Source organism: Triticum dicoccoides, chromosome 1A, assembly GCF_002162155.2.
Source record: "Triticum dicoccoides isolate Atlit2015 ecotype Zavitan chromosome 1A, WEW_v2.0, whole genome shotgun sequence".
Lineage (NCBI taxonomy): Eukaryota > Viridiplantae > Streptophyta > Magnoliopsida > Poales > Poaceae > Triticum > Triticum dicoccoides.
Genome location: NC_041380.1, coordinates 238,311,410 through 238,335,985, shown reverse-complemented (window position 1 = coordinate 238,335,985; position 24,576 = coordinate 238,311,410).

The following is a 24,576-nucleotide window of genomic DNA, read 5'->3' as shown; positions in this document are numbered from 1 at the left end:
CAGTGGTTATCGTTTAAATTTCAGCACGGATATCCTATCATTCCATGTTGCCCGTAGAAGAAAATATAAGGCGAAAAGAGGTATGATTACGTTTCGCCCACAAGGGGGACACATTTCCCTATCAGAACCACGAGGCTTCTTTGAGAGAAGCTCTAGATTTTGTAAGAGGTTTGTAATAAAGCTTGGTCCAAATTGGACAATGTTTTTACCACGACATATATGTGCCATGATGTGACACCATGCCACCTTTTATGACTTTCTGGTGAGTTTAGGATTTATGGGGACTTAAAGACCAAGATTTGAAATGTTTGAGGACGAGCCATGACACCGGTATGGTTGTAATTCATTTCCATTCCTGGCATGGGACCTAAACATGCAAGGACACATGTATGATTTTTCTAGCTATTTTGGTGAATTGGAGCATGTATTTGTAGTTCAGATTTGAATTATGGACATTAAATGCCTAGGAAACTCAATTAGCGTATAAAAAGGCCAAAAGAACCCTGGATAAGTTTAAATTTCAGCACAGATATCCTGTCGTTCCATGTTACCCGTGGAAGAAAATACAAGGAGAAAAGAGGCAGTGATTACGTTTCGCCCACAAGGGGAACACGTTTCCCTAACGGAACCATGAGACTTTTTTGAGAGAAACTCCAGTTTTTGTAAGAGGTTTGTAATAAAGCTTGGCCCAAATTGGACAATGTTTTTACCACGACATATATGTGCCATGACGTGACACCATGCCACATTTGATGACTTTCTGGTGAGTTTAGGATTTATGAGGACTTAAAAATGGAGATTAGAAATGTTTGAGGACGAGCCATGACACCGATACGGTTGTAATTCATTCGCATTCCTGGCATGGGACCTAAACATGCATCCAAGGACACATGTATAATTTTTCTAGCCATTTTGGCGAACTGGAGCATGTATTTGTAGTTAAGATTTGAATTATGGACATTAAATGCCTAGGAAACTTAATTAGTGTATAAAAAGGCCAAACGAACCCTGAATAAGTTTACATTTCAACACGGATATCCTGTCATTCCATGTTGCCCGTAGAGGAAAATACAAGGCGAAAAGAGGCAGTGATTACGTTACGCCCACAAGGGGGACACGTTTCCCTATCGGAACCACGAGGCTTCTTTGAGAGAAGTTCTGGTTTGTAAGAGGCTTGTAATAAAACTTGTGCCACAATGGACGAAAAAAAATTCCTCGACCTATAAGTGCCATGTCGTGATACCATGGCAGGTTTCACGATTTTCAGCTTAGTTTTGGATTTATGGGGATTTAAAAACCGAGATTATTCTCACGAAATGTTTTCAAATAGCACACGGTTCACTCACGAAAGCCGATATTCGATGAAAACTTCGTGGAAACCATATTTTAAAGTTTCATAAAAATCTGAAAATGTGGGATGTTAAGAAGGTGATGTTTTATTGCGACACAAAATTTCAAGTTGAAAAACATTACGAGATGTGAGCCACGAAAAAGACAAATTACGCCCTGAATAGTGATATTACTATTTTTGGCACTATTCAACACAGATTTTGTCTTTTTCATAGCTCACATCTCGTAATGTGTTTCAACTTGAAATTTTGTGTGGCAATAAAACATCATCCTCTTAACATCCCACACTTTTTGGAATTTTTTTTGAAACTTCAAAACATTTTTTCTCATGGTTTTCACCGGTTTCCACCTAATGTTGGTTTCCGTATGATATCCCCCCCGCTGCGTGCGCGATCTAAGTCATGCGTTCTGACTGGCCAGAACCCAAACCCGACGGATCGTACGTGTGCACCGTTGGATGCTCCCAGATCGAACGGCAACCCTGAGCCCTTTCGATAGCACATGCAGTACATGGGTAAGCACTGTGCGCATGCGTCGTGTAGCTCATGCTTCCTTCTCTACTAGGTTTTCATTCAAAACAGGCTACCATTTCTCGCCACTCCTCTCATAGGTTTCCCGCCTCTTCTCCCAGATATGCATGATGTAGATGTTCGTTTAATTCTTATAGTTCATCTCATCCAAAATCAATTAGTTTTATAAAAAAATATTTTAAGATTCATGGAATTGTGCATTGTAAAGGTAAAAACAAAAAGTGACAATTCATTTAGAAAAAAGGTTTGGGCAATTAAGATATGAAAGATTCTAGAGAACAAAGGAGAAGTGCTTGTGTTTTGAGGTTTGTGCATTATGCTTAAGTTCAACCATGGAGTCTTCTAGATTGTACATGTGGCGGAATCTGATGGAATGTAGATGATATCCAACGGCCAGTAGTGCTCGTATTTGCCATCTTTGTACCGTCGGATTGGCTTCATCCAACGAGCAACTTTCAAAGTTATTCGCACACTATATAGGTGTATAGATATAGATGTGTGTGTGTATATATATATAGATGTGTCCCATGCTAGACAAAATAAAGTTTGAGCGCATGCATGGGATGACCCCCCGGCCACCGCCTCGAAGTTGGGAAACCGACATCATAGGTATTGAACCAGGCTTAGAGTCGGGTACGGTGTTCGGTTTGTAATGTAGTTGGCGTGGCCCATCAAACTTGTGCATTTGGGATTTAAACACATCATACACCATCGTACACATAAATATTTTCGGGCCGCATGCAGTGTATACAGGGTCTCTGATCGACCATGTCTCCCTTGTGCGGTGTTTTGTGACGACATGGATATCTATGGGCTCCCCGAGTGTATATATATATATCATCCCTTTGACCGATAATGAGGGGTATGTGTTGTCCATGAATGGAATCCTCCTAGTTCGTGTTAGGGCCGGTCACCGTCAAATGTCGGTCAACCAAAGCTCAAGCTCATGCGTTGTCAGGATTCCCTCCCAGATGCTCGGATTGCTGGGTTCGACCTACATCAAACCCTACGTACGTATCTCGTCCTTAACTACCTTGCCTTCATGGTTGTTGTCTGTATCGAGAGGTACACACCACATCTAAATTGTACATTATTCTATATTGAAAACACACATCACCCCTTCCCAATGTACATCATTTTGCGCCGCATGAAAGAGGTGCTGGTTTTGTGGCCCCTCTTGTGTGATTTTTATGATGGTCAATCTATTGGCCCAAGCGGTTTATCGACAACAACAACTGTCATTTGACCAAACGATAGATTCATTGGTCCGTCTTATGGTAGGTCATAGCGATATGCATGCATGACCAAAGTATCGATCATTACGTGCATCTGCCCCGCTGACACGAAGTGGGAGGTGGTGGGCCAAGCATCCTAGCTAGGTACGACATTATGTCATTATATATATATATCCTAGCTAGGTGGTTGTTAGGGTGCTTTCGGGTTTGCGAGGCAGGTGCCACCAAAGTTATGCATTGTGTATTTAAAGTTTTAAACATCCCCAATATTCGTACATATATTTGGCCACTTCCAGGTGGTTCTTGACTTCTGGCCCCTCTCATCGATCTTCAACGACGCGCCCAACCGTGGGCCCGCAGGGTCAAAGTTGTGCATTGGAATTTTGAACATCACAGACCACCCTTTTCACTCATATATATTTGGGCCACATGCTGGTGTGGCTATCTTTTGACCCTCCCTAACGTTATATTTTGCTGCAAGACTCTCATGACCCTCAATGGACACGGGGTATAATGTCTTAACCGTGTGCGATACAAGTGTGATGTGAATCACCACGCCTGTGCAAGCACGAGAAAATTAAGGTGGAGGTACTGGATCAACCATGTGCGATGCAAGTGCGCTGAAATCACCACGACCGTGGAAGTGCGAGCAAATTATGGTGGAGGTACTGGCTCAACCGTGTGCGATGCAAGTGTGCTGAAATCACCACGACCAAGCAAGCGCGAGCAAAGGGTGGAGGTACTGGCTTAACCATGTGCGATGCAAGTGCGTTGTAAAACCACCACCTGTGCAAGCTAAAGGCGGGTAAGTTTATTTGGAAATTAGGATGAACCGTGTGCGATAGACCAGCTAGCTAGAAATATAAAAACAAACTACCTGCCTTGAGCGTTGCAAAAATCGGCGGATCCGCACCACTTTTCCTTATTATCATACACACATATTGTTATTGGACCGTGCGCGATCTTGGGCACTCCCGCCCCACATCAATTCCTTTACCCAAATTTTAGTAGCTGCCATACTTCAACTGTCGCCCACACTCCTCCATTACCGACCTTATAGTAAAATTGCAGTAGCCGAGGCATTTGAACCGTCGCCCTCCCTCGTCCACCACTATCCCCACCCACCATTACTAAAAAATTTAGTAGCCGCGGCGTATCCTCAAACACCACCCCCCCTCCATGTTGGGGAACGTAGTAATTTCAAAAAAATTCCTACGCACACACAGGATCATCGTGATGCATAGCAACGAGAGGGGAGAGTGTGTCTACGTACCCTCGTAGACCGAATGCGGAAGCGTTAGCACAACGCGGTTGATGTAGTCGTACGTCTTCGCGATCCGACCGATCCAAGTACAGAACGCACGGCACCTCCGAGTTCTGCACACGTTCAACTCGATGACGTCCCGCGAACTCCGATCCAGCAAAGCTTCACGGGAGAGTTTCATCAGCACGACGGCATGGTGACGGTGATGATGATGCTACCGACGCAGGGCTTCGCCTAAGCACCGCTACAATATAATCGAGGTGGATTATGGTGGAGGAGGGCACCACACACGGCTAAGAGATCAATGATGAATTGTGTGTCCATGGGGTGCCCCCTGCCCCTGTATATAAAGGAGCAAGGGGGAGGAGGCGGCCGGCCAGGGAGAGGCGCGCCAAGGGGGAGTCCTACTCCCACTAGGAGTAGGACTCCTCCTATTCCTAGTAGGAGTAGGAGAGGGGGAAGGAAAGTGAGAGGAGGAGAAGGAAAGAGGGGGCCGGCCCCCCTTGCCCTAAACCAATTCAGTTTGGGCCTTGGGGGGCGCCCCACACTCCCCTTGCTAGCCTCTATTTCCACTAAGGCCCATGTAGGCCCATTAAACCCCGAGGGGGGTTCCGGTAACCCCCCGGTACTCCGGTATATGTCCGAAACCTTCCAGAACCTTTCCGGTGTCCGAACTTAGTCGTCCAATATATCGATCTTCACTTCTCGACCATTTCGAGACTCCTCGTCATGTCCATGATCATATCCTGGACTCCGAACTACCTTTGGTACATCAAAACACAAAAACTCATAATACCGATCGTCACCAAACTTTAAGCGTGCGGACCCTACGGGTTCGAGAACTATGTAGACATGACCGAGACACGTCTCCGGTCAATAACCAATAGCGGAACCTGGATGCTCATATTGGCTCCCACATATTCTACGAAGATCTTTATCGGTCAAACCGCATAACAACGTATGTTGTTCCCTTTGTCATCGGTATGTTACTTGCCCGAGATTCGATCGTCGGTATCTCAATACCTAGTTCAATCTCGTTACCGGCAAGTCTCTTTACTCGTTCCATAATACATCATCCCGCAACTAACTCATTAGTTACATTGCTTGCAAGGCTTATAGTGATGTGCATTACCGAGTGGGCCCAGAGATACCGCTCCGACAATCAGAGTGACAAATCCTAATCTCGAAATACGCCAACTTAACAAGTACCTTCGGAGACACGTGTAGAGCACCTTTATAATCACCCAGTTACGTTGTGACGTTTGGTAGCACACAAAGTGTTCCTCCGGTAAACGGGAGTTGCATAATCTCATAGTCATAGGAACATGTATAAGTCATGAAGAAAGCAATAGCAACATACCAGACGATCAAGTGCTAAGCTAACGGAATGGGTCAAGTCAATCACATCATTCTCCTAATGATGTGATCCCATTAATCAAATGACAACTCATGTCTATGGCTAGGAAACATAACCATCATTGATCAACGAGCTAGTCAAGTAGAGGCATACTAGTGACACTTTGTTTGTCTATGTATTCACACATGTATCATGTTTCTGGTTAATACAATTTTAGCATGAATAATAAACATTTATCATGATATAAGGAAATACATAATAACTTTATTATTGCCTCTAGGGCATATTTCCTTCAGTCTCCCACTTGCACTAGAGTCAATAATCTAGATTACACAGTAATGATTCTAACACCCATGGAGCCTTGGTGCTGATCATGTTTTGCTCGTGGAAGAGGCTTAGTCAACGGGTCTGCAACATTCAGATCCGCATGTATCTTGCAAATCTCTATGTCTCCCACCTGGACTTGATCCCAGATGGAGTTGAAGTGTCTCTTGATGTGCTTGGTTCTCTTGTGAAATCTGGATTCCTTTGCCAAGGCAATTGCACCGGTATTGTCACAAAAGATTTTCATTGGACCCGATGCACTAGGTATGATGTCCCGCGAGCTCCGATCCAGCAAAGCTTCATGGGAGAGTTTCTCAGCACGACGGCGTGGTGACGGTGATGATGATGCTACCGATGCAGGGCTTCGCCTAAGCACCGCTACGATATAATCGAGGTGGGTTATGGTGGAGGGGGGCACCGCACACGGCTAAGAGATCAATGATCAATTGTGTGTCCACTGGGTGCCCCCTGCCCCTGTATATAAAGGAGCAAGGGGGAGGAGGCGGCCAGCCAGGGAGAGGCGCGCCAAGGGGGAGTCCTACTCCCACTAGGAGTAGGACTCCTCCTATTCCTAGTAGGAGTAGGAGAGGGGGAAGGAAAGGGAGAGGAGGAGAAGGAAAGAGGGGGCCGGCCCCCTTGCCCTAAACCAATTCGGTTTGGGCCTTGGGGGGGTGCGCCCCACACTCCCCTTGCTGCCCTCTATTTCCACTAAGGCCCATGTAGGCCCATTAAGCCCCCAGGGGGGTTCCGGTAACCCCCCGGTACTCCGGTATATGTCCGAAACCTTTCGGAACCTTTCTGGTGTCCGAACATAGTCGTCCAATATATCGATCTTTACGTCTCGACCATTTCGAGACTCCTCGTCATGTCCGTGATTATATCCGGGACTCCGAACTACCTTTGGTACATCAAAACACAAAAACTCATAATACCGATCGTCACCGAACTTTAAGCATGCGGACCCTACGGGTTCGAGAACTATGTAGACATAACCAATAGCGGAACCTGGATGCTCATATTGGCTCCCACCTATTCTACGAAGATCTTTATCGGTCAAACCGCATAACAACATATGTTGTTCCCTTTGTCATCGGTATGTTACTTGCCCGAGATTCGATCGTCGGTATCTCAATACCTAGTTCAATCTCGTTACCGGCAAGTCTCTTTACTCGTTCCATAATACATCATCCCGCAACTAAGTCATTAGTTACATTGCTTGCAAGGCTTATAGTGATGTGCATTACCGAGTGGGCCCAGAGATACCGCTCCGACAATCAGAGTGACAAATCCTAATCTCGGAATACGCCAACTTAACAAGTACCTTCGGAGACACGTGTAGAGCACCTTTATAATCACCCAGTTACGTTGTGACGTTTGGTAGCACACAAAGTGTTCCTCCGGTAAATGGGAGTTGCATAATCTCATAGTCATAGGAACATGTATAAGTCATGAAGAAAGCAATAGCAAGATACAAAACGATCAAGTGCTAAGCTAACGGAATGGGTCAAGTCAATCACATCATTCTCCTAATGATGTGATCCCGTTAATCAAATGACAACTCATGTCTATGGCTAGGAAACATAACCATCTTTGATCAACGAGCTAGTCAAGTAGAGGCATACTAGTGACACTCTGTTTGTCTATGTATTCACACATGTATCATGTTTCCGGTTAATACAATTCTAGCATGAATAATAAACATTTATCATGATATAAGGAAATAAATAATAACTTTATTATTAGGGCATATTTCCTTCACTCCACAGTCCCCCACCCGCCCCTCCCCCCTCGAACCCTAGCTCGTGGCCGCCGCCGACGCTACCGCCAACCCCTGTCGGTCTGCCCATTCCTCCTAGCTTAGATAATAAAGTTCAGGTTACCCAGTGATTCTCATACCGTCGACCCACTCCCCTGAGTTTTTAGATGAGGCATGCGGTGTCCCTCCCCGCTAGATCCACATCCCCTGCTCCAGAATGTCGCAACCTAAGCTCAACCACGTATCCCGGGGAGCCCGACGAGCGTTCGGCCAAGAAGAGGTTTATCACGGCCTCTCCGGTGGATGTTGGCGAGGTGGCTGTCGTTCGTCCCGACTATCGATCCTGGAGCAACACGTCGCTGTGGAAGATGGCGAAGACGTTGACTACGTTGCCATGCCGAAGGCTTCATCTCAGCATGCTAGCGTATTACTGTATCTCGGGAAAGCTGGCTACGACATCAAGCTCGTCCACACTGACGGCTTCACGCGGGCCATGTCACAGGTTAAGTGGTCCATCCCCAACCCCTCTGGTTCAACCATTGTCGATCTCTTCGACGGCCCTGCCGCTGATCTCCTCCATCAAGTGGTCAAGGATTTGCGAGCTTTATATGCCATTGAGCCCATTTTGTTACTTTTCAAGGACACGTTCTACGGCGGCGGCTTGGGATCCTCAATTGCCAAGTCAGATCTCATCGACCACGACCACGACCACGAGGTGGGCACCCACGAAGGTTCTTCCAAGGTGAAACAGCCCATATGTGACATCAGAGAGCGCATCATGGGTCTGTGCTTTTCCAACTGAAAGGATCCCATCCATGAAATGTGAGGCAACATTCTATCAGCAAATCTTACCTTTTCTAGCTTGCCAACTCGTACCCTTTGTTGTAGTAGCATTTGTTGTGCGGTGCTTTAACTATGCCATGTTTAATTATTTCAGTTATGCAAAAATGTATTGTTCAATAGGTCTATGTGATGTTTAAGTATGAATTGTCCACTTCAGTTTCACGAATGGCTATATTTGGTTGTTTATAGTCAGTAGATGCCTTGTTTATCTGTATTTGGTTGTTAGGTTGGTTTGAGTGAGCATTTTTCCAGTTATCGAGCAGATGCCTTGTTTATCTGTATTTGGTTCTTAGTTTGGTTGCAGTGAGTATTTGTCCAGTTATCAAGCAGATGCCTTGTTTGTCTGTATTTGGTTGTTAGGTTGCTTTTTTAGCATTTGTCCAGTTATCGAACAGATGCCTTGTTTATCTTTATCTGCTTGTTAGGTTGGTTGAAGTGAGTATGTGTCCAGTTTTCAAGCATATGCCATGTTTATCTGTATTTGCTTGTTAGGTTGGTTGTAGTGAGACTTTGTCCAGTTTTCAATGGCTATATTTGGTTGTTATACTGGTCATTTATGCCTTGTTTATTTCAGTCATTCATAATGTGTTGTTCATTATGTGCAAGTCGGAACTGTGCCGCTCGACTACATCTATACCAGTTTGAACGACTATATTTGGTTCCAGTTATTCATGGTGTAGTTAACACATGCCCTTTATTTCAGTTTTACACATTTATCCCATGTGATGTTTAAGCACTACCTACGTTCTATTCATTTTCAACAATACCAGTTTGAATTGCAATATTTGATGGCTGTTAAGCCTGCTGTCGGTAACATTGCCTTCCATTTTATATCTTCTTTAACATCATGCTGAAACCAACACATTCAAGCTATCATTTGGAGATGATGTTGTTTACCTTTGCTATATTTGTTTGATGTTAAGATTGTTGTACTTATTATGCATTTCCACTACTTATGCAGGACAACAACGGGAGTGGGCACCATTTTCCGCCGAGGTTAGCTTCATCCCTCGGCTTGTACTCCCCCCATCGTTCCATAATGTAGTGCATATAGATCCAGGCCTGGACACTAGTTAGCTTCTAATATTGACTTGTTGCTTGTAGGTACATATGCCCTTGGCAAGGATCCATGCATTGACCCTTTTTGCGTATGGGGCAATGAGATATTGATGAACAAGCATCAAGTGAGGAAACTGATAAGGATTATTAGCAAAAAGATACAAATGGTGGCAAGCAAATTATTTGTCTATGCTCTATCCAACACAACAGTGAGCTGTAGGATGGTAACTAAAAACTCTACAACCTTCTCTTTTTACTGCCCATAATGAGTTGTTAGATAACGATGTCTGAATCTTTTTTGTTCCCAGTGGTTCTCGAAGCAGTTCACTCAAGATTACCACGCAAAGTACATGATTGGTGGACACACAATGAAGGTTAAAGTATTTCATCCAGACTACAATGAGCATCGAGAAGTCCTAATGAAGACAGTGAAGGATGGACAGGCAGCCATTACAAGCGGTTGGCCTAGAGTCGTGCGCGCATTACGCATGGAGGAGGGTACAATATGGGCATTCTGCTTCACCTTCTCCAGCAACCAGAATGTCTTTCGCCTCTCTCTTTACAGTCTTTAGTACAACTTTGGTTCATCATTCTTTACTTGGTGTTTCTGTAGTTCTCTAGTATATGTACCTGTGCATCGAATTATGGATTCTTGGTTGAACCTGTATTTGTAATAAACATGGTTGGATATGAAATAAGTGATTGCCTACTTTCAAATTCAAAACATGCGATTTTTAAATTAGGTATTAATTAGGGATTACACTGCACACGGTTTGCGAAAGCGAAACGTCTGCGATATACATGGAGATCAGAAACGTTTCTACGATCCACTATGTGTGCGATCAATCTCCACTGCACACACGACTTTCTCTCACTACTGCAGGATGCTGCTAACGCGACACTATGATCGGAGGCCCTTCGAGAAACTGTGTGCGATGCAGTAATCGCAAACGGTGGTGTATGAAAACTGTCAAAAAAGGTGCAAAACGTTTGCGATGGTGGATGCATCAAACATGGTTCAGATTTTAGTTGCGTGTGCGATTCAGGCCACACGGTTAACCCGTTCGAACCGTTTGCGATGAGGCAGAACAACAGAAATGGACAGCCATATCAATGTGTGTGCGATATATGGCACACGGTTTGCTCCGATGAACCATTTGCTATTAGGGAGCGCGACATAAACGGTTAGCCACATCAAGGTGTGTGTGATATAGGGCATACGGTTCACTCGGACGAACTATTTTCGATTAGTGAACGCAACATAAATGGTTCAACTTAACAAGATGTGTGTGATACGTGGCAAACAGCCAACTTGGATGAACTGTTTGCGATGAGAATTTACAACATAGACGGTTAATACAGTTAGTTCATGTGCGATTCTATGTGTACAAAAAACTTTGAAAAATGCAAACTAGTTGCTTGCAGTGGCTAGGAGTATCGCACACGATGCGTCTGCGAGTACTCATGTGCGATGATTAGTAAGTTACACATGCGTTTGTGAGTACATGGTCGCAAGGGTGCTATGCTGATCATGGAGTCCGAGAAGACCATCGTCGGAAGGCCGCCAACTCAGCCTTTTAGCTTATATTTTATTATAATTGTATGCATATGTAGGTCGTGGGTGTTCTGGGCCTTGCCGCATTTGGCATTTTAAATTATCCTGAATATGTAAGACAATTATTAAGAATTATTAACAGTTGCCATTGTAACTTTGCCTCAACGGCGAGCATAGCGCGCGGAGGGACGCCAGAGCGGAGTGCACCGCGGCCGCCTCAACGGTGAGCAACCACGTGGTCAACCTTCTGCCATCAATAAATTTTGACCTTGTTTCTCGTTACATTGCTGATTACAATGCAATAAGTAATTGCAAATATGTTCACACCTCTCAAACTAATATGTGTTCACACATAGCCCCGGGCTATAAAAACTACCCACTCGAAAATTACTTCACAGTTCCTCTCCTCATCACTAACAAAACTGGTTTTCTCTGTCAAGTCGTTCCGCCATGACCGGTAGGAGGAGTTTATGGCAGACATATAACCAGGCAGCAAAGACCAAGGCCGCGGAAGCACTAGAGAGGTCCCATCGTGAAGCCGCAGCTGCAGTAGAGATGTTCGGGCGCGCCGCGGAGCCCTCAAACGAGCTCTCACGGGCACGCGAGGGCTCTCACAAGCGCATTCGCGGCGTCAGACATCACGACGAGTCGGCGTTCCTGAAGTCCTTCGCCGGTGATGACGACATTCTCGCTGGCGTCACTACATAGTAGGAGCTGGTCGACGGCTTGATGAAGCTACTCAATATCAGTGATGCCTCGGTTGACAAGGCGACTGGCCTCGTCGAGCAACTCATGGATGACAATGCAAAGCTCCTCAAGTTGGTCGCCGAGAAGGAGGAGGAGGCCGCCGGATGGAAGATGCTGCATGAGCAGAGCAGTGCCTCAGAGATGACGCTGAAAGCGGTCGTCGAGGAACTGATGGGTGGCTTGAGGAAGCTCCAGATCGAGCGTGAGCAGGAGGTGGAGGAATCCGTGGCTGCTTTCAAGTAAAGTCATGAGGAATTGAAGAAGGAGCTGGAGAATTTCGCCGCCCGACGATCCATCGACAAGTAGAGATAGTAGCGACCCAGATCATCGTCTGCAATTTCCTTCTTCTCTTGCCCCCGTGTCTTCCGGGCTTTGCCGCATGTGGCATTTTAAATTATCTGGAATAGGTAAGACAATTATTATGTGCGCCATTGTAAATTTTTCATCGTATTATCCGTTGCCATTTTATTTGTGGTCGTATTATCCGTTGCCCTATGTGGCAATTTAAATTAGGGCGGAATACTAGTTGAAAACACGAACAAAGCAAATGCTTCCATGGGATCACAAGCAAACACCCTCCGTCCAGGTGCTTTAATTAACCCATTAATGGAGAAGTTGTGAGCGAGGCGGGCGGCGGCTGGTGCATGGAGGTCAAAGAGCTCGCTTCCCGGTGAGCATGGGCGGCCTTGCTGCTTGCATGAGTCCCGTCGAGCCTGCGAGATGGATAGTATGCACGCATCCCGTCGAGCCTACGCGGCGGACTACTCGCACGCGTCCCATCGAAGCTGCACGGCGGACTTCTCGCGCTCGTCCCATCTAATCGAACAGCTGCACGCACGCCACTGAGTATGGTTAAATTTCGACACGGTAAATATAATACAACCATTTGCGATATTAACATGTCAACTTTTTTTTTCAAAAAGGACTTCGTTGGCTACTAATGTGTGCGCCTCTTCTCAAACTGGACGATTTTTCCTACCACGGCATATATGTGCCATGTCATGAAACCATGCCAAGTTTCATGTTTTTTGGGTGACTTTTTTATTTACTGGGATTTAAAAACCGAGTTTCTCATTGTTTCAGGACGACGGCAAGTTTGTAATTCATTCTCATTCCTTAAACGAGACCTAAACATGCACCCAATGACACATGTACGATTTCCCACCCATTTTGCTTCACTGGAGCATGTGGTTGTAGTTCAAATTTGAATTATGGACTACATTAAATGCATAGAAAACTTAGTAATTAGTAATATATATACAATGGCCAAATGAACCCTGAACAGTTTCAAATTTCAGCCCGACACTCCTGTTATTCTATGTTGCCTGTAGAAAACAAAGTTCAAGGCGAGAAGAGGCATTGATTGTCGTTTCGCCCGCAAGAGGGGCATGTTTCCTTACCGGAACCACGACGGTTGCGATAGGCTCTAGTTTGTAAAAGGCTTGTAATATAGCTTCGCCCAAATTGGAAAATTATATATACCATGTAGTGACACCATACCAAGTTTCATGATTTCCTGGCGAGTTTTGGATTTACAGACATTTAAAAACCGAGATTCGCAATGTTTGTGGCCAGGCCAGGATGCCGAGATGGTTGAATTCGTTCCCATTCATTCCATGGGACCTAAACATGCACCCCAAGGAAACATGTACGTTTTTTGTAGCCATTTTGGTGCACTGGAGCATGTATTTGTAGTTCGAATTTGAATGATGGACATTAAATGCATAAAAAACTCAATTAATGAATAAAAAAGGTCAAACGAACCCTGAATAATTTCAAAGTTCAGCCCGAATCTCCAGTTGTTCCTTGTCACGTGTAGAAGAAACTACGAGGCTAGAAGAGGGAGTGATTATCGTTTGGCCCACAAGGGGACACGTTTCCCTATCTAAACCACGAGGGTTCTTGCGACATGCTCCGGTTTGTAAGAGGTTTGTAATAAAGCTTGGCCCAAATTGGCAATGTTTTTACCACGACATATACGTGCCATGACATGACACCTTGCCATCTTTGATGACTTTCTGGTGAGTTTAGGATTTATGGGGACTTAAAAACCGAGATTCGAAATGTTTGAGGAAGAGCCAGGACACCGGTATTGTTGTAATTCGTTCCCATTCCTGGCATGAGACCTAAACATGCACCCAAGGACATATGTATAATTTTTCTAGCCATTTTGGTGAACTGGAGCATGTATTTGTAGTTCAGATTTGAATTATGGACATTAAATGCCTAGGAAACTCAATTAGTGTATAAAAAGGCAAAACAAACCCTGAATAAGTTTAAATTTCAGCACGGATGTCATGTGGTTCCATGTTGCCCGTGGAAGAAAATACAAGGCGAAAAGAGGCAGTGATTACGTTTCGCCCACAAGGGGAACACATTTCCCTATCAGAACCACGAGGCTTATTTGAGAGAAGCTCCAGTTTTTGTAAGAGGTTTGTAATAAAGCTTGGCCCAAATTGGACAATGTTTTTACCACGACATATATGTGCCATGACGTGACACCATGCCACCTTTGATGACTTTCTGGTGAGTTTAGGATTTATGGGGACTTAAAAACCGAGATTCGAAATGTTTGAGTACGAGCCATGACACCAGTACGGTTGTAATTCGTTCCCATTCCTTGCATGGGACCTAAACATGCACCCAAGGACACATGTATAATTTTTCTAGCTATTTTAGTGAACTGGAGCATGTATTTGTAGTTAAGATTTGAATTATGGACATTAAATGCCTAGGAAACTCAATTAGTGTATAAAAAGGCCAAACGAACCCTGAATAAGTTTAAATTTCAGCAGGGATATCATGTCGTTTCATGTTGCCCGTAGAACAAAATACAAGGTGAAAAGAGGCAGTGATTAAGTTTCGCCCACAAGGGGGACACGTTTTCCTATCAGAAGAACCATGAGGCTTCTTTGAGAGAAGCTCCGGTTTGTAAGAGGCTTGTAATAAAACTTGCGCCACAAAATTCCTCGACATATAAGTGTGATGTCATGACACCATGGCAGGTTTCACGATTTTCAACTTAGTTTTGGATTTACGGGGATTTAGAAACCGAGATTCTTCTCACGAAATGTTTTCAAATAGCACATGGTACACTCACGAAAGCCGATATTCAATGAAAACTTCGCGGAAACCATATATTAAAGTTTCATAAAAATCTGAAAAAATGTGGGATGTTAAGAAGGTGATGTTTTATTGCGACACAATATTTCAAGTTGAAAAACATTACGAGATGTGAGCTATGAAAAAGACAAATTCCGCCCTAAATAGTGACATTACTATTCGGCACTATTCAACACTGATTTTGTCTTTTTCATAGCTCACATCTCTTAATGTGTTTCAACTTGAAATTTTGTGTGCCAATAAAACATCATCGTCTTCACATCCCGCATTTTTTAGATATTTTTTTGAAACTTCAAAACATCTTTTTCTCGTGGTTTTCACCGGTTTCCACCAAATGTGTTTTCGTATGATATCCCCCTCACTGCGCGCGCGATCTGAGTCCTGCGTTCTGACTGGCCAGAACCCAAACCTCATGGATCGTATGTGTGTACCGTTGGATGCTCCCAGATTGAATGGCAACCCTGAGCCCTTTCGACAGCACATGCGGTACATGGGTAAGCATTGTGCGCATGCGTTGTGTAGCTCGCGCTTCCTTCTCTACTAGGTTTTCTCTCCAAACAGGCTATCGTTTCTCGCCACTCCTCTCATCGGTTTCCCGCCTCTTCTCCCAGATATGCATGATGTAGATGTTCGTTTAATTCTTATAGTTCATCTCATCCAAAATCAATTAGTTTTGAAAAAAACTATTTTAAGATTCATGGAATTGTGCATTGTAAAGGTAAAAACAAATAGTGACAATTCATTTAGAAAAAAAAGGTTTGGGCAATTAAGATATGGAAGATTCTAGAGAACAAAGGAGAAGTGCTTGTTTAGAGGTTTGTGCGTTATGCTTAAGTTCAACCATGGAGTCTTCTAGAGTGTACATGTGGCAAAATCTGGTGGAATGTAGATGATATCCAACGGCTAGTAGTGCTCGGATTTGCCATCTCTGTACCGTCGGATTGGCTTCATCCAATGAGCAACTTTCAAAGTTATTCACACACTATATAGGTGTATAGAAGATGTATAGATATATATATAGATGTGTCCCATGATAGACAAAATAAAGTTTGAGCGCATGCATGGGATGACCCCCCCGGCCGCCGCCTCGAAGTTGGGAAACTGACATCATAGGTATTGAACCAGGCTTGGACTCGGGTACGGTGTTTGGTTTGTAATGTAGTTTGCGTGGCCCATCGAAGTTGTGCATTTGGGATTTAAACACATCATACACCATCGTACCCATACATATTTTCGGGCCGCATGCAGTGTATACGGGGTCTTCTGATCGACCATGTCTCCCTTGTGCGGTGTTTTGTGACGACATGGATATCTGTGGGCTCCCCGAGTGTATATATATCATCCCTTTAACCGATAATGAGGGGTATGTGTTGGCCATGAATGGAATCCTCCTACTTCGTGTTAGGGCCGGACAGCCTCAAATGTCGGTCAACCAAAGCTCGAGCTCATGCGTTGTCAGGATTCCCTCCCAGATGCTCGGATTGCTGGGTTCGACCTACATCAAACCCTACGTACTTAGCTCGTCCTTAACTACCTTGCCTTCATGGTTGTTGTGTGTATCGAGAGGTAGGCTCCACATCTAAATTGTACATTATTCTATATTGAAAACACACATCACCCCTTCCCAACGTACATCATTTTGCACCACATGCAAGAGGTGCTGATTTTGTGGCCCCTCTCGTGCGATTTTTATGATGGTTCAATCTATTGGCCCGAGCGGTTTATTGACAACAACAACTGTCATTTGACCAAATGATAGATTCATTGGTCCGTCTTATGGTAGGTCATAGCGACATGCATGTATGACCAAAGTATCAATCATTACGTGCATCTGCCCCGCTGGCACGGAGTGGGAGGTGGTGGGCCAAGCATCCTAGCTAGGTACGACATTATGTCATTATATATATATATCCTAGCTAGGTGGTTGTTAGGGTGCTTTTGGGTTTGCGAGGCAGGTGCCACCAAAGTTATGCATTGTGTATTTAAAATTTTAAATATCCCCAATATTCGTACAAATATTTGGCCACTTCCAGGTGGTTCTTGACTTCTGGCCCCTCTCATCGATCGTCAAGGACGCGCCCAACCGTGGGCCCGCAGGGTCAAAGTTGTGCGTTGGAATTTTGAACATGACATACCACCTTTTTCCCTCATATATATTTGGGCCACATGCTGGTGTGGCTGTCTTTTGACCCTCCCTAACATTGTATTTTGCTGCAAAGACTCTGATGATCCTCAACAGACACGGGGTATAATATCTAAACCGTGTGCGATACAAGTGCAATGTGAATCACCACGACCGTGCAAAGCGCGAGCAAATTAAGGTGGAGGTACTGGCTCAACCGTGTGCGATGCAAGTGCGCTGAAATCACCACGACCGCGCAAGCGCGAGCAAAGGGTGGAGGTACTGGGTTAACCGTGTGCGATGCAAGTGCACTGTAAAACCACCATCTGTCGAAGCTAAAGGCCGATAAGTTTATTTGGAAATTAGGACAAACCGTGTGCGATAGACCAGCTAGCTAGAAATATAAAAAACAAACTACCCGCCTTGAGCGTTGCAAAAATCGGCGGACCCACAAATCAAAGGTTCCACACGAGCTCCTGTTCTGCGATGTGGTGGCAGGACCGGTAGGGGATTGGCTCCTGGTGTAGGTAGGGTCAAATCCGCAGGGGTCATGCAAATACATAGGCCCCTTCCCTTCTGCCGAGTTGTTTAGAAGGCGCTTTCCGTTCTTTCCTTATTATTATCATACACACATATTGTTATTGGACCGTGCGCGATCTTGGGCACTCCCGCCCCGCATCAATTCCTTTACCCAAATTTTAGAAGCCTTCGTACTTCAACCGTCGCCCACACTCCTCCAACACCGACCTTATAGTAAAATTTTAGCAGCCGAGGCATTTGAACCGTCGCCCTCCCTCGACCACCACCATCTCCACCCACCATTACTAAATTTTTTAGTAGCCGCGGCGTATCCTCTAACACCACCCCCTCCACAGTCCCCCATCCGCCCCCTCCCCCCTTCGAACCCTAGCTCGCGGCCGCCGCCGCCGTCAACCCTGCCGATCTACCCATTCCTCCTAGCTTAGATAATAAAGTTTAGGTTATCCAACGATTCCCATACTGTCACCCCACTCCCCTGAGTTTTTAGATGAGGCATGCAGTGTCCCTCCCTGCCAGATCCACATCCCCTGCTCTAGAATGTCGCAGCCTAAGCTCGACCTCGTATCTCGGGGAGCCCGGCGAGCAGCCAAGAAGAGGTTTATCATGGCCTCTCTGACGGACGTTGGCGAGGTGGCCGCCGTTCGCCCCGACCTATCGATCCCGGAGCAACACGTCGCTGCGAAAGCCGGCAAAGATGTTGACTATGTTGCCATGCCGAAGGCTTCATGTCAGCGGGCTAGCGTATTACTGTATCTCGGGAAAGCTAGCTACGACATCAAGCTCGTCCACACCGATGGCTTCACGTGGGCCATGTCACAGGTTAAGTGGTCCATCCCCAACCCCTCTGGTTCAACCGCCGTCGATCTCTTCGATGGCCCTGCCGCTGATCTCCTCCGCCAAGCGATCAAGGATTTGCGAGCTTTATACTCCATCGAGCCCATTTTGTCACTTCTGAAGGACACGTTCTACGACGGTGGCCTGGGATCCTCAATTGCCAAGTCAGATCTCATCGACCACGACCACGAGGAGGGCACCCACGAAGGTTCTTCCAAGGTGAAACAACCCATCTGTGACATCAGAGAGCACACCATGGGTCTGTGCTCTTCCAACTGGAAGGATCCCGTCCATGAAAAGTGAGGCAACATTCTATCAGCAAATATTACCTTTTCTAGCTTGCCAACCTATTGAGGATATTACTACTAAGTATAAACCGGCCATGAGGGCCGGGTTATGACCACAATGAGTTAGTCATGTTTGAAGCCCATGAAGACAAGAAGTATGGCGCTTTATAGAGGAGATCTAACATGAAGGCCCAAGGCCCAAAGGCGGGTTAGGGCCCGTAGACATAAGCCGCCCTATGATATGTAACTTATGTTGTAAGGCAAGGAAAGGTAGAAACCGAGCCGGGCACGTTCATGAGCCGGCCTCGGGATTCTGTAAACCGCCGGGCGTCAACCTGTGTATATAAAGGGACAACCCGGCGGCGGTTTAGGGACAGACAACAATAACTCGAGAGCCAGGCAAAGCGGATTCGCTCCCTGGTCATCGAAACCCTAGCAATTCCATCACAATTGGAGTAGGCTTTTACCTTCATCGTAAGGGGCCGAACCAGTATAATTCCTTGCGTCCCTTGTCCGCTTTAACCCCTTTAAGATAACCCGTGGCGATGGCTCCACAACAGTTGGCGCCCATCGTGGGGCTATCGCATGATGGTTTCGAGTTCTTGAAGGGCAGCTTCGAAGGACTCAAGGGATACGCTGTGGGCCGGATGACCAAGAGTCGTCGCGGCAAGCTCTACATCGACGATGCAGGCTGCGGCCCTGAGGCCAGCTTGATTGAGTACGGGTAACAGGTCCCCTTTGGCGGAATACATGTTTTCATTAGCAAGATCGGCGACCCGGGCCTTGAGCCGGACATCTGCGCCGACATCGTCGAGACGGCTCAGCGTGCAAGACCTGCCCGAGTTCAGCCTATCGTAAAGTGTGCCTTCGTGGGAGTCATCCACGGAGCGGAATCTGAGGATAGATCGGTATCTGGTGGCAAAACCGTCGTTTACTCTAATGACGAGTCTTCAACCGGAGAGATCGAGTCGCTGTATCAGCTGCATGATGGCCGGATTAGTGGCAGTTCTGATTGCGACAGTATTCCGGACCTCTTTGATCCCTGAGCCGAGTTGCAATTTTCATGGCAGGTACACAGTCGGTGCAGCACTCTTCTACTGCAGCAGCAATGATTTCTGGTTCAGTAGCTGCAACACCCGCTGGGGTAGGAGGCCCCGCGCTGGCGCCAGTTCAGGTTTTGTCCAATTTATTCGATACTTTGGCAACATTGCTGGCGGCTGAGGTTAATCCGGCAGATCAGGATCAACATAATGCAGAAATCGCAAAGGTGAAGGATCATATAGCTCAAGCTAAGATAGATCTGGCCGCACAGAACACCAGGATGGCCGCAGAGTGAGCCGAGTTAGAGGCACAGGCTTATCGGCTTATGCTGGATCAGAGCGCATCAAATAATGTCATGAGGACAAGGTACCGGTCTCACCTGCCTCCGGTTTACGAGGGAAGGAATCTCTTTAATACGCCAGGAGTGGGAACCAACAACCAGCTAGTGGTAAACCGGGTGGAGGCACCTGGAACGGGGGCGCCGGTTCAGCCGCGTGCGATGGATCCGCCTCGCCAGAAAAATGTCTTATCACATCATGTCTCAACGCCTCCAGGTCATTACTCTAACCCATTGGATAACATCATCGCTGCCGCTTCACGATTGGCAGCTCTCCCGATCGAAGGTGAGTCTCAAGTAGCAGTTGAAACACGACGGGCTAGAGAGCTCCTTCAGATAGCTTTGACCCAACAGCAGGCTTATCCGCACAGTCGTGAGAGGATTCACTCCACCCCCCGCCCAAGTCGGAGCTATAGCAGGCATATTGATGAACCGGCTGTATCAACTAGTGCGCGAAACCGTAACCCGCCGCGAGGGCATAACCCGGCGGGTGGCGGTGCTAATGCCCAGGATGTGGTGGATCACGGTCGAGCACGTTGAGAAGCCGAGTTAGCAGCGTAATACGTGTCTCGTTAGCTTACTCTGGTTCGTCCGACCACTTCAGTGGAACTAGGTGTGATTTTTAGTTCTTTGGGGGTGTCGTGTCTCACCCAGGCCTTGCGTAACGTGTGGCTGCCCAAGGACTTCAAGGGTCCTCGTAAGGTGCCCAATTACAATCCCGATTTACCCCCTAAATCATGGGTCGAGAGCTATGAGATGGCAATGGAGATGCTGGACGTGGATGATGCGGCATGTGCTAAGTACTTCACCATGATGCTGGAGGGGACAACTCATACTTGGCTGAAAAGTTTACCAGCTAACTCCGTTGGGTCATGGGCTGAGTTAAAAAGCCGGTTTATCCAGAATTTCAAAGATACGTGCAAGCAACCCATGTCAATTATGGACTTAGCCGCTAATACGTCTCCAACGTATCTACAATTTTTGATTGCTCCATGCTATATTATCTACTGTTTTGGACATTATTGGGCTTTATTATCCACTTTTATATTATTTTTGGGACTAACCTATTAACCGGAGGCCCAGCCCAGAATTGCTGTTTTTTGCCTGTATTAGGGTTCCGAAGAAAAGGAATATCAAATGGAGTCCAAACGGAATGAAACCTTTGGGAACGTGATTTTCTCAACGAACAAGACCCGGGAGACTTGGACCCTACGTCAAGAAAGAAAAGAGGAGGCCACGAGGTAGGGGCGCGCCCACCCCCACCAGGCGCGCCCTCCACCCTCGTGGGCCCCCTGTTGCTCCACCGACGTAATCCTTCCTCCTATATATACCTATGTACCCCCAAACGATCAGATGCGGAGCCAAAACCCTAATTCCACCGCCGCAACTTTCTGTATCCACGAGATCCCATCTTGGGGGCTGTTCCGGAGCTCCACCGGAGGGGGCATCGATCACGGAGGGCTTCTACATCAACACCATAGCCCCTCCGATGAAGTGTGAGTAGTTTACCTCAGACCTACGGGTCCATAGTTAGTAGCTAGATGGCTTCTTCTCTCTTTTTGGATCTCAATACAATGTTCTCCCCCTCTCTTGTGGAGAACTATTCGATGTAATCTTCTTTTTGTGGTGTGTTTGTTGAGACCGATGAATTGTGGGTTTATGATCAAGTCTATCTATGAATAATATTTGAATCTTCTCTAAATTCTTTTATGTATGATTGGTTATCTTTGCAAGTCTCTTTTTTTGACCATGAAGACTGCAGGGCTTGCACCCCACAACATTTTACTAATAAAAGCAAAAGGCATACAGGGTTTCCTCAAGGTGAGGAAAGAAAGAAAAAAGAGAAGAGGAAAGGCTCTAAAGAAGGCTATACAGAGAAGGGGTGGTGTGCACTATACCTAATAATTACAAAGAAACAAAGAAGGAACTCTCTATATTTCCGTTTGATTTGATGAGAGAGCAGAGTAAGATCATGAATGAAGCCATTCCTCCATGCCCTGAAAGATGGTTGGATGTTCCTGAAAGCTCTATCATTCCTGATCTTCCAAATATTCCACCTGGCCGTGAAAACCACCTCCCCAAAGAAAGGCTTGTTGAAATCCTTCCTAGCATGACGAGCAATTTCCACCATGTCATCACAATCTTTCCATTCAATTTGCAGATAGTTCCACACTCGAACACTAAAATTGCACTGGAAAAAGAGGTGGTTTCTGTCCTCCAGTATTCCAGTCGGGCAAAGAACACATTCTGGTCCTTCATTAATCTTCCAATGCCTCCTCTGAATCATGTCCTTGGTGTTAACCATGTCCATTATAACAAGCCAAGCAAACATCTTGATCGACATAGTGCAGCAACTTTTCCATATCCACCCCAGAATGGGGTTTGATACCATTGGCTGATAGAAAAAATCATAAAACCTTTTTGTAGTATATTCTGATTTCTTGCCATGCCTCCATCCCCAGTGTTCGTGGGAGTTACTGTCCAAATGGAAAGACCCCATTAAATAGGAAAGCTGATGTAGTTCCTGAAAAGCTTGTTCAGTAAGGGGCAAGTAAAAAAGGTCCTGGAAACTACTAGTCTCAAAGACTTCCTTGACTGAGAGATTTTTGTGGAGACAAAAAGAATATAGCCTAGGAAATCGATCTTGCAGAGGGACAGAACTGTTTCCAATTTGCCAATAGTCAGACCAGAATTGCACCGTATCTCCACTATGAACATCAACCGAAGTAACTGCCCTGAAAGTCTCCATCAACTTACAGACACCTCTCCACCAAAAAGAGCCACAAATAACAGTATCATGTGGAATCCTTTCAAAATAGTAAGAATCCCAAACTAACTGCACCCAGGGCACATCCATCTTGTTATAAAATTTATTGAGATGTTTCAGAAGAAGAGCATCATTCTGCAAACCAAGGTTTAAGATTCCAAGCCCCCCCTTCGATTTAGGCCTACAAACAAGTGGCCAAGCCGCCAGTGAATGTCCCTTTTCCTGACCATATTTCCTCCATAAACACTGTCTCTGAATTCTTTCCAATTGTTTCAAAATACCCTGAGGAATTGACAAACTGCAAAGGAAGAAGATAGGCAATGAAGAAATGACAGAGTTAACTAACTGCAATCTGCCCCCTTGAGGCAAGAACCAAGAACTTGTTGTCAATCTTCTCTCCATACAATCCACAAGTGGAAGAAGGTCCACAATTTTGGGCCTGGTGGTCCCCACTGGCAGACCCAGATAAGTAAAAGGCATATTGCCTAATTTGCAACCAAAATAGGCAGCAAGGTCAGAAGCATCCTGATCACTTACATTAATGGGATACATGGAGGATTTGTGGAAATTAATCTGAAGTCCAGTTGCCTGTGAGAAGGAATGCAAAACTGATTTCAGAGCCCCCAATTGATCTTTATCAGTATTTAAGAAAAGCAGTGTGTCATCAGCATATTGGATCACTGGGAAATCAGGATCATGGGTAGGCAGAGGCCTGCTTATTGAACCTTGGTGAAGAAGATCATTAATCAATGTCTGCAAAAGATCAGCCGCAATAACAAAGAGCAAGAGAGAAATTGGGTCCCCTTGCTTAACTCCACATTTGCATTTAAAGTGGCTACCGGGAACTCCATTCAGAAGGACAGAGGAAGTGCCAGAAGACAGCAACTGCTTAATCCAAATAATCCATCGTTCATCAAAACCTTTTGCAATTAAAATCTTTATGATAGCCTCATGCTGGATAGAATCAAAAGCCTTTTCAAAGTCTAACTTAAGCAAAAGGATGGGCCTTTTAGACTGGTTGCACTGATGGATATACTCAAAGGTCCAAGCAAGACAATCCTGGATTGTTCTGGATTTTATGAAACCATATTGATTTTTATGCACACATTTGGTGATCTCCTGTTGGAATCTGTTAGCAGCAAGCTTTGTCAGGAACTTCAGACCAACAGAGGTTAGTGAAATTGGCCTAAAGTCTCCCACACACTCAGGTGTCTGCTTCTTTGGAATTAGGGTAATGTATGCATCATTCAAATTTTCTAACTGCACTGTTCCAGCATGAAACTCCTTAACCAGCTGTATAAAATCAGCGGAAATTATATGCCAGCACTTTTAAAAAAAAGCCCATTAAAGCCATCAGGCCCAGGGGCCTTATCAATAGGCAAATCCTTAATTACTTGCTCGATTTCTTTTAATTCAAAAGGTTTTGTAAGCACCTCCAAACCCTGTACCCGAGGTATAAGAGACAGTATGTTTTCGTCCAACAAAATGGATCTAACTGTCCCCAT